The sequence below is a fragment of the Adiantum capillus-veneris genome, chromosome 3 (genome assembly GCF_014529385.1).
Source record: "Adiantum capillus-veneris isolate H3 chromosome 3, ASM1452938v2, whole genome shotgun sequence".
NCBI classification, from domain to species: domain Eukaryota; kingdom Viridiplantae; phylum Streptophyta; class Polypodiopsida; order Polypodiales; family Pteridaceae; genus Adiantum; species Adiantum capillus-veneris.
In genome coordinates this window covers 27860057-27872157 of record NC_140933.1, presented here as the reverse complement: position 1 = coordinate 27872157, position 12101 = coordinate 27860057, and positions in this window count along the sequence as shown.

Sequence of the window (12101 nt, the reverse complement as noted above, 5' to 3'; positions counted from 1 at the left end):
TTGGAGAAGACGAAGGAAGCTCAAGGCACAAAATAGAGAGTGTGCTACTTAGTGTGCAATGGAAAGATAGATAGCCCTAGAGTGATGTGCCTATATACAATGCACGGGGGAAAAAACCTCATAAAGAGGGAAAAAATGCCCCGACGGTCCTAGTGTGTTCACACACATGACTACCACATGTATATGGTAACATGGATATCTTCCACATGTTATGTCCAAAAGTGGTGATGTAGCCAACATCATCAAGTAAACCTGTGCTGATCAAGCTCTTTGTAATTGCGAGAATGTGTCTCACATTCTTCAGCGTGAAAGAAGAGCCATTCTGAAAGTTCAATTGAACATCTCCAACACCTAAGATCTCACATGTCTGCCCATTGCCTAGCCGAACATGATCTTTAGTGGTCACATAAGAGGTAAACCACTCCTTGTTTGGAGACACATGAAGTGATGCCCCTGAGTCTATAATCCAGTCACTCAGTGCATGTCCATCAGATGCTGTAAGAAGAGCTGAGTCCATTGTATTCTTCAAGAAGTAGATGTCTCCTGACACTAGACTGTCATCCTCTGCAATAGTGTTTTGTCACATTTATTTCTTGAATCTTCACTGAGGACTTGTTCTTCTCACCATGGTCTTCAGCTTTCTCTTTGCCTTTTTCTACTTTCCATTCTCTGCAGTCTCTTTTCATGTGACCCTTCTTGCCACAATGGTAGCATTCTATGTCACTCTTGCCTTTAGCACTGCGGGACTTGCTACCAGACTGATTCCTCTTTCTACCTTTGTACTTTTCTTTGGTCCTTCCCCTGACAACTAAGGCTGTTCCTTTGCCTTTGTCCATTGTCTTTCTGTTGGTTTCTTCAGCAAGCAGACTGCGTTCTACACCTGCTATGGTCAAACCATCTGGAGGTGCAGAATTACTCAAAGCTGTGCGAAAAGTGTCCCAACTTTCCGGCAACAGGAACATAGCTCTAACATGTTCATCAAACTTGACACCTTGAGCTGACAACTGACTGGACATAGGTGTCCCTTCTTTCATCTTCAAGTCAACAAGATTCTTAAGCCAGTATACCTGTGAAGCTGCACTGTGCTTCTCATAAAGATCACTCAGCTTTGTCCATGCTTCATAAGCCGACATCTCGTCTGCTACATTGAAGTAAACGCTTTCTGCAAAGTCAGCATAATGGTAGAAAGTGCCAATTCATCCATTTCGCTCCATTCATCTTCGTCCATATCTTCTGGTTTTATCCCCTTGAGATTTGTAGGTTTTATCTGCTTCTTTTGTACCGACACGTGCCAAATCTGCTTCTTCCACAATGGGAAATTGGTTCCATCCAGCTTCTTGATATTGTAAAGAGCAGTGTCCTGTGATCCAGCCATAGCCACTCTTCATAGTAGTTTACTTTCCTGGGAAAAATTCGATAGAGTTTCCCTTGTAAACTGACCTCTGAACCAATATCAACCTGTCAAATGAACCAAGAAAGCTTCAGATTCTGCAAAAATTTCGGCAAAGTCTCCTTTGTAAAATGGCTCTGGTGTACTCAAAAAACAGACCAAAAACAGCTCAAAAACCACTGTCTCTCTAACACTATAAGCTGTGCACCTGTACTGTCTCTCACTGTCCTGTCACTGTCCTGTAAGCATAGACTGCGACAATGCCTCAACGGCAGTAAAGCAAAGATGCAATCCCAACTGTCTAACTCACAGTCAATACATCCTAGCTGCCTATCTAAGGGTGCTCGAGGGATCGCTCCAAGACCTGTATCACCGAAAGGATCTCAACATTCGAGAATCCCCCAGCTCAATAAAACCTCACTCGACCCTCAACAAAGGTTGCAGTAAATTTGACAATACATAGACTTCCCACAAAGTCATACATCCACAAATTGCCCACTGTATGCTGTAACCGCTGCGGCGGTTGTTTGCTGCGTGACTCACAGCCAGCAAACCCTCAACAGACATACATCATCTCTGACAATACATCCCATGTGGAAGTACCTACAATGTCAGGATGAAATCTGGAACATCAAGCAGCAAACACAAGCTACCTGATGAACTAGTGGATGTCGCCTACAGTCTGTGTGTAGAGTCGGATCCGCACCCGCCGCCTAGACCACGTAGTTGAAAATGCCTTGCGTAGAACTTCGTCGAAGCCGAACGGTGGCCGAGATGACCTCAGGATATGGGGCCATGTCTTCGCCTGTCGAATCTCACTCCAATCTGAACAGGTGACTCTAGCTTCCTGCAATGCTGCCCCGAGCCTTGATCTGAGCTCTGATACTAGTTGAGGGAGTACGAGCAGAAGTGCGACGCGAGAGAGAGTGCGAGAAGAAGAGCACGACGATATGGTGAACTCGCTCTGTTGTAATGTGTAGAGCATAGTGAGTTCTTATTAGGTTTTTACAAAAGAATATGTGTACATACCTGGCGGCCCGCCCACTTACCTGGGAAACCACATTGGGCTTTATACCCCAACACCAGTTTCAGCGACAGCGGGGCCGATTGCGTCAAGAGCTTCAGTGATGCCTTGTGGGAGGAGAGATTGATATCCTTATGCTCCAGGAGCACCATCTGTGTGAGAGCCGCATTCGGCGATGTGGTCAAATTTTGCGTGGACGTTATGATACCTTTTGGTCAACTGCTTTTGGACCTGGAGGCATCCAGGGTGGGGTTTGTATAACCATTGCGGAGTCATTGCAGCAGGCCATTGTGGGCAGAGGGATTATTGTGCCAGGCAGGGCTCAGTGGATTACTATGTAGGTTCAGGGTGGCCTTGTGGGCTTCCTGAACATCTATACGCCCAATGTGGCGAGCGCTCGTGCAGAGTTTTGGTCACAGATTGTTGAGTCTTTGCCGCAGGTCAATCATTGGTGTGTAGGAGGGGACTTCAACATGTTGGAGGACCCTTCTGACAGGATTGGTGGCAGCCATGCTACTGTGCATGGAGTCGAGTTGGCAGCTTGGGAGAGGTTTTAGGGTCTCGGATACATGGCAACACTCTAGTTTTGTGAGGCCCCCAGACAGTCTTGCCTTCTCTAGATCCGCCGACCGCAGAGTGGGAGGAGTGAATCTATCGCGGATAGAACGCTTCTACACTAGTGACCACTTCAGGACTTGGGGGGTTCAGTGGGCATCCTGGCAGGGACTTCCTTCTCGGACCATGCTCCAGTGATTCTCACGGTGGCAGACAGGCAGAGGATTGGGAGCACGATGCTTCGCATCCCAGAGAGGGTCTTGTTGGACTCATCACTCAGAGAGAGGGTAGAGGCTCTCTGGACAGAGGGCATGGACATCCAGGTCTCACCTGCAGACAGAGTGGCCTCAGGTCTAGCTCAACTTAGCCACTTTTTTCTTCAGGAGTCTCTGGCTCGCTGGGCTACAGTGAGGGAGGCGGAGCAGCGTCTCAGACGAGGCATTGCTTCACTATAGAGGATGCATCCAGAAAGTCCATGGTTGGAGGAGTAGTTACAACAGGCTCTATAGGAGATTGCTAGCACAGAGGAGAGGCGTCATGAGTTTGCCTTTCACCGACAGGCATCTCAGTGGACTCAGGTGGGTGACAGAGTGACTGGTGCCTTTTTTGAGACAGTGGGACCTCGACACTCGCATCCCAAGGTCATTCAGTTGAGGAGGCCCGATGGGTCAATTGCTTGTGAGCCCGAGGATATGCATGCAGTTGCTACTGACTTTTACCGCGAGTTACTGTCGGCTGAGCCTCAGTCAGAGCGGCAGGATGCATGCAGGGAGCAGGTTTGGGCACAGATGCCATGTCTTGTGACAGAGGAGATGCGCCAGAGGCTTGAGATGCCACTTCAGCTTGAGGAGCTACACACAGCTCTTAGGGCCCTCCCTCGTGGTAGCTGTCCAGGTGAGGATGGGTTGACTCCCAGCTTTTTCTTGGAGTACTGGGACCTGCTTGGCCCAGATCTTTGTAGTGCTTTTCAATACATTTTGCACACAGGGGTGATGCCTGACAACATGAGTGAGGGCCTGATCTATCTCATTCCCAAGGAGGGTGGCTCCTTGGATGAGATTCGACAGTGGTGCCCCATCACCATCCTCAACTCAGCCTACAAAATTCTTGCCAAGGCTCTGAGTTTGAGGATTCAACCACTTTTAGAGAGCCTTATACATGGGACTCATATTGGTTTTGTCAAGGAACGCAGTATCCTTGACAACATCTTTACTTTCTGGGAGGCCTCTGCCCTGGCACGGCTGCGTGGTGAGGACCTTGTGATTCTTCTTCTCGATTTTGAGAAGGCATACGACTGAGTTGACTGGGACTTTCTAGAGGGCACTCTCAGCAGGATGGGCTTCTCAGATGCTTGGATCAGAGGGGTGTCAACTTTGTACAGACAGGCTCACGGTCGGGTGCTTTTGGCAGGGGGGAGAGGTGAGCGCTTCATGCTCACACGTTCGGTTAGATAGGGTTGTCCTCTTGCCCCCTTTCTCTTTCTGTTCTATGCGGAGGCGATGAGCAGATTTTTGGTGTCACAGCAGGTTGGTCTTTAGGGCTTAGCAGGTTGGTCTTCAGCATGCTTTGGTGGTACAAAAAGGACTGTCCTTGACAGCACCTTTTACAAATCTTTGAGCTACAATTTCTACATGTCACATGAAAAACTACCTATCATACAATATATCAGTGGATAGATCTTCAAAAGGAGAATCTAAAAACACAAGGTCCAAAATTTTTTGACCTAAACTACAAAAATTTTACCAGTCCCCACTTTTTCATTGGTAGAAGTAAAATAGGTCCTTTTTTTGTACCACCAAACCACGCTTTCACCCACTCCCTATTCGGGGAGAGGAGCTACTGGATGCTGAGTTTGCCGATGACTCAGCCTTGTACTTAGATGGCTAGGAGGCCAATCTTCACAGATGTGAGCAGGCTCTGGAGACCTTCTGCTGTGCATCGGGCGCACTGATCAACTGGAGAAAGACAATGGATTTCTCGGTTGATAGTGCTCCTGTGCCAGATTGGATGCCAGGAGAGGGTTTCAGGTGGATTCCCCCAGGGACTGCAGTTTGGTACTTGGATTGTCAGGTTGGTTTGGACTTGTCTCCCGAGCAGCAGATTGCTCCTCTTCTCCTGTCCATCAGGAGAAAGCTGTTACATTGGAGCTCAACACGACTTTCGCTGGCTGGCAGAGTAGTAGTTGCCAACCAGGTGCTGTTGGCGACTATGTGGTACATCACTTCCTGTTGGATCTTCTTGAGTTCTTGTATCAGCCAGGTAGAGAGGCTGATCAGGAACTTCCTTTGGTCAGGACGTGACACTCAGATGGCCCGAGCCAAGGTGGCTTGGTCGGTCATCATGCTTCCTTGTTCTCAGGGAGGGCTTGGGATCATTGATCCAACACAGCAGAGCAGAGCCCTTCTAGGGAAGTTCATAGTCAGAGGACTTCTTCCAGGTGAGGAGCCCTGGAAGGAGTTCTTGTTGCAGAGGCTTCATGCCAGGGTGCCTCAGTCAGGAGGCCCTTGGCAACCTTCGACCAGATGGTTTGAGCAGGAGACTGGAGGACCGCTTCGTTGTGAGTTTGCTTCGTTCTTGGGAGCTCTTGCGGTGTGGCGTGGAGCAGCGACAGCCGATATGCACGGAGGAGCGCCTACGGCAGCCCCTTGTTCGGAACCCCATGGTTAGCACTCAGAGAGGCCACTTGGTTGGTAGTTGGCCCCATGTTTCCTGGGGTCCCATGGCAGCAAGTCCAGCGTGCTTTCTAGGTGACTGGCTTGAGTTCACAGGTTTGTCAGAGGAGGTGCAGGGTTTCCAGCTGCTGCAAGGCATGAGAGGGGTGCAGAGCATGTGTTAGGACATCTTAGAGTCAGTTCCAGTTGAGTGGCTCACGCCTCTCGAGCCACTAGCACCCCGGTGGATGGGAGCCTTCACACGACTGGAGGTTCTCATTTCAGTCAGGGCCTGCTCAGAGACTGTCCCAGCCCTGTTCTTTGAGCTTCAGGGTGGGGGACGATTACGACGAGTTGCAGTAGAGGCCCCGTAGGTAGCAGAGTGTTGTTTTCAGAGGATCCAAGTTGTGGGCATCTGTGGGAAGACTTACGTCATTGACCCTGACCAAGCAGCTCTTGAGACTGGACACTGGAGGCTATGGGCTTTGGATGTGTTGTCCACTGGCACGAGTACAGTGGGATCCTGGTGAGTGGCTATGGAGGGACCCCTTCTCTTCTGCAGACCACCCAGGAGTCCCCTTCTTTCAGTACATTGTTTGGCTTGGACGTCATATACTTGCAACACAGAGAGAGGCCTGCCCCACTGCACAACAGGTCATTGGCAGGAGGAGGGCCTCACAGTCGAGTTCTTGGCAGCCTTTTGGCAGAGGCTGTGGGACTCCAGACAGCCGAGGCGCGTCACTTTGTTTCAGTGGCTGGTTGCACATAGAGCTACAACAGTAGGGAGCTGGCTTGTGCATAGTGGTCTCTCGACCGCATGTGCAGCCTGTGACCAGTTGGCGGAGAGTCAGCGTCACTGTCTTTGGGACTGTCCCTCGGCCCAGCAGGTGTGGCTACGAGTTCTTCGGCTGATTCCTACTCTCTCCACGGCTAGACAATACACTTGGGGGGCAACGGCTTGGTCCACTCTCACGGGCCCGGCACTTCAATTTGAGCTATCTTCCACCAGCAGGATGATAGTGATACAGGGGGGTCGTCCTACACTCTAGCCTGCTACAAAGCTTACTCCACAGGAGTGGTGCAGTGAGAGAGAGGAGTGTTGGGAGCTCATCAGTGGCCTGACACTGTGGTTCATTTGGCGGGCCCGCTGTTTTCGCATTTTTGAGGCCCGCTCTGTGCCGCCAACAGAGACTGTTCGTGACTTCTGGCTAGAGCTGATCCATACTCTCAGAGGACAGCTTGAGGGACTACAGGGCAGCTCCGCCCGCATGCGGGAGCGCCGCGAGGCTTTCCTTCGACTCTGGCGCCCTGGGCCTTTCTATACCATTGTCCAGGGTGTGCTCAGATGGCACTACCGACCACCTGTGTGGCTATTCCCTCCTCCCATCCCTTGATTTAGCCTCATTGTATATATGTTGTTCTTTCATTGGGAGAGTCTCCCCATCATGCTTGTTGTAGCCCTCTCTTGCAGAGGTGGTTGTAGCCCTATGGGCAGCTTTCATTAACTAATAGAAGGATCTTTTTTCTCGGGGAAAAAAAAAAACCAAACAGAAAGAAAGCCTTTTGGACATGTGCGAAGAAAAACAACTTTTCCTAGTGTTTTTCCAACCAAGTCCATGTCTTGCATAATGCTATATGCCTTTATGATGCAAGTATAAGGTCAACATGCAAGTACATGTGATTTTGTTTGGAGAGAAGCCTAGATTTTTATGTAAAGACAAAATTTACAACAAGTAATAATACAGTACGCCCACTAGTCCAAGATGCACCCACTAGTCATTTCATAGGGAGAGAAGTAATAGTCCAAGATGCGCCCACTAGTCATTTCATAGGGAGAGAAGCCTTGGTTTTGCATCCGCTGAAAATAGTCGCACAACTTTCTCAATTATGATGTGGCATTGCACACGCTGTTGATACGGGTGAGAAAATTAACAATGAGATTGCTTGTCAAGGGATGTTGCGAAAACATGTCTTGATTGGTGGTGCTTTGCTTGGCATGTACACCGAATACAATGTTCTAATGATAGCATTGAAGTAATTGATGAACTTCTTGGAGAATGTTGATTGTGGAAAGGAAGTTGTGGGCTATTTCTATGATCACAATCACCTATGTGTGCATCTTCAGGTCATGTGACAATGCGAAAGATGTTGACATGGGTGACTCACGATGAGATACTAGTCAAGGGTTGTTGCAAACACATGTTTTTCTTGGCGGTGCTTTGGTCGACCTGTATGCCAAATGCAAAGTCCTCGCAAAAGCACGTTAAGATCTTGCTGAGGGGCCTGTGCAAGACTGTCTGTTGGAGCATGTTGAGTGCAAGATTGGTACAACATGGTTGAGCCAAGGAAGCTCAGGACTATTATGAACAAATGTGGAGTAAATGCCTTTCTCCAAATAAAATCGTGGCATATGTGCTGCACATCTTTTGCAATTAACAAATTGCAAGATATGCACAACTAGGGCAGTGCTAAAAAGCCCTAAATTGTTCTCAGGAAGAGATTCTACCTCCATATAGCCTTTTGGAATGCATTTAAAGAGGCATATGCCCATTAGCAAGGGCTAGCCGAGAAATCTCTAGCTGTTTTGAATGGATACGAGAACACGACATCCCCAAACATAATCACTTTTCCTAATGAGATCAATGTATGTATTTACTGAGGTGTATTGGACAAAGCCAAATGGATTTTGATAACATGCAAAGAAGATATGGCATTAGACCAAAAAACAAGGGGACATTTCCTACCGTAGTGCATATGCTCAGGATAATTTAGAGATTTTTGGCCTTCCTTATTTTGAGAATACATTGATATCATGATCCCAAAATCTGACAAAATGATTATCTTATGAAAACTCAAAAGAGGAGTCACATTACTTGTTGGTTCTCTTTGCCTTCAATCATTAGTAAGAAAATCATTAGTGATCGAGAGTGGGTGTGAACAAGAAAATCATTACCCAATGGCATGAAACAAAATGTCGTCTTTATAATATCGCAATATCAAAGCTATAAGCGACCCCACAAATGTGGAGTGATATTTATGTGAAATTCCCTAAAAAAGAATCAATAAACTTCAATTTTTGAGGCCTCTATATCTTCATTGAATTGGATAAGACAAAATAAGATCATGAAAGGTCTTGACTTGAGAGAGAGAGAGAGAGATTAATAACTTTCAAAAATTTGAACAAAAAGTAGTACATAACAAGTAGACCTCCCTTCGCTATTTGAAGACACAAAACATTACCTCTTTCTCTCTCACCTTGATAATGGCATGACTAAACCAGTACATAGAATTCTCTTTGCCATATGATAGGACAAAAAATTTACAAAACTACAACAATTTCTCGGTCAGCATGGCCCTGGTATGATTGAAGGTAAAAAAAGTTACTATGGAAAAAAAGGGTGTGAAGGCAAGGTTAGTGAAACCCGCGTGCAAACATAATCGGCATGATTGGGAGAAGATAAGCAACATTGAGACATCATGCGAATTCCATTGCCACTTTCTCAAAAAAGCCCCACACCATTGCATCGGCAATAATATGTGACATCTTTTGCCTCTTTGTCTCTAATGTAATCCACTCACACACACAAACTCCTAATTTGCGACCAAGAAACTTTGCATAAGAAGGAAATCTTCATGTCTTACCGCTACCTTCTCTAGGATTGCTAGATGCTTAGATATGCAAGACATGCCTCTTGTTATGTGCTTCATGGAACTCATAAAGAATTTATCTTCATTGTTTAAGATAACCACATCAAACTCTTGTTTGTGCTCTCCACTCAAGCAATGCAAATGTAGGTCACCTCTTAGAACGTGATTAGAAGAAAATTTGTGCTTTTGAAGCTCTAGTAGGATGCTTTCTCCAAACTTAGTTTTTGATGCCTTGGACTCATTCATATATGCAATTTTGGATAGCTTTCAACTTTTGATGTATGTTACTCTCTGCTTCGTCAATGTAGCATTCTCTATCTTCAATTGCTTCATATGATGTGATAATAATAAACTTTTGATTCCCCTAATGTGGCTGTGTCAATGGTGCTAAGCCAGTTGCTCGCCATCACTCCATCAAAGTGCTTTTTGTTCTTGAACTTGTATGTATGCTCTTCTCTAACAATATCTTCCATGTAGACCCTGGTTGAGGATGCACGTACTCTCTGACCTACTGTACAACTAGTCTCAGTCTTTGCAGGCTTGGAGCGCTACATCCTCTCTCTCTCGCTCTCCCCCCCTTCATCTCTCTACGTCTCTCTGTGTTTATACATACTCTAACCTTCACATTGTGTTTTTTACTCTGATCCCTTACTACCTTGTTTCTTTACCTTCTTCAAGTGACTCTCTTAAATCAGTTATTATTCACTCAGAGAAATTAAATGATGAAGATATTGCAACCCTTCGAAAAAATTACTTTTTAGAGTTCTAGCAGCATGCTTTCTCCAAACTTAGCTTCTACTGCCCTGGACACATTGAATACATAATTTTGCACAACTTTAAGCTTCTCATATATATTGCTTTTTGCTTTGTCGATGTAGAATTCTCCATCTTCAAGCTCTACGTATGATGTGATAGTCATGAACTTCACTTTTGCCTACTGTAGATGCTTCAATGGTGCTAATTGTCTGCTTTCCATCACTATGTCAAAGTGCTACTTCTTGCTTTGTCGACGTATCATTCTCCATCTTCAAGCTCTTCATATGATGTGATAATCATGATTTCTTATTCTCATGCTGTGGATGCCTCAATGGTGCTAACCGTCTACTTCCCATCACTATGTCAAAGTGCGCTTCATTCTTGATATGCTCTTCTTCAAGAGTATCTTCATCATTTACTTTCTCTAAGTAAATAATAGCTATTATACGAGAGTCGGCATAGAGTCATTGTAAAACCTTAAGCATCAATACCTCATCTCCAAGCACAGTAGACATATGATAGTAGAGATTAAGCTTATTGTCATCCCAACTAAGAGTGTTCATGGTCCTAAACTCCTTGGCTTTGCCATTGGGAGATAATTTAAACAAATATTTAAGCATATCTCTCCATGATGAGGCCACATAAACTTGAGAAGGATGAAGGCTAAGGATAAACAAAATTAAATAGTAAGGGATCGGAGAGAAAAACACAATGTGAGGGTTAGAGTATGTATTAGCACAAAGAGACATGGAGAAGAGGGAGGAGAGAGGAGGACCAAGTGCTCCAAGCTAGTGAAGACTAAGACTTTTGTGATGGGAAGTAGCTAGCTAGCACCATTGACACAACTACAACAAGGCAATCATAAGTTTATCATTATCACATCATACAAAGTGCTTGAAGATAAAGGACGCTATATCGACAAAGCAAAGAGTAATATACATGAAAAAAATAAAAGCTATGTAGAAATACATATCCAATGAGTCAAGGGTAGTAGAAGCCGATTTTGAGAAAAACATCCTACTAGAACTTCAAAATCACAATTTTTCTTCTAATCGCGTTTTGAGAGCCTACCATGACATTTGCATTGCTCAGGTGGAGAGCACTTGAAGTGGTCATCTTGAATGGAGAAGAAAAAGCCTTTTTGGGTTCTGTTAAGCACACAACAAGAGGCATGTCTTGCATATATGTGCATCTCATAGCCGTAGAGAAGGTAACGATAAGACACGAAGATTTACAAAGATTTCCTTGTTATGCACAATTTAGTGGTCAAGAATTAGGAGCATGTATACAAGTTGATTACATTAGACACAAAGTGGCAAGAGATGTGACACATTATTGTTGCTGATGCCATAGTGTGGGACTATTACAAGTCCATAGCTCGGTACTACTTTGAATACACAAAGAAAGTGACGAACCTGGATCACCACCCAATCGTAGAGAAGACCCCATTCATGAGCTTTATAGTGTGTGGCCTGCCATTTACACTTACTTGGCTGCCCGTGCCATTGAACCTAGGATGGTCCTTGTCGTCGCACTCTGGCCATGACCCTGGCCATCTGGCCAGTAGTCTGTTATGATGTTACAACCTATGTGACATTAGCCCCCTCCCCCCCCCCCCCCCCCCCAAAAAAAAAGAGAAAAGAATACTAACATTATAAGACTAACTACTAGGCACAATGCTCAGTTTTTGTCCTTGAAAACAACATGGGAAAATCTCTTGATAATCTCTTAAAAGACAAGGTAGCTAACATCATAAGACTAACTACTAGGTACAATGCTCAATTTTTGTCCTTGAAAACAACATGGGAAAATCTCTTGATAATCAGACTACGACGTTCTCAAGTTGTTGCTTCTTCATTTACTTTTGTCCATTTAACCAATACCTCCTATAAACTTTATGATGGATTTGTGTATCTTGATACCCTTGGATGCTTCTAATTTATGTGGTACCTTTGGTGGCTCTATCAGGTCGACCAAAATCTTTGGAGAAACTGCATTCTCCAACCCATGAACCGATTTCTTTAGTTTACTAACATGGAAGATATAGTGAACTTCTAAACACCAAATTATTTGAATA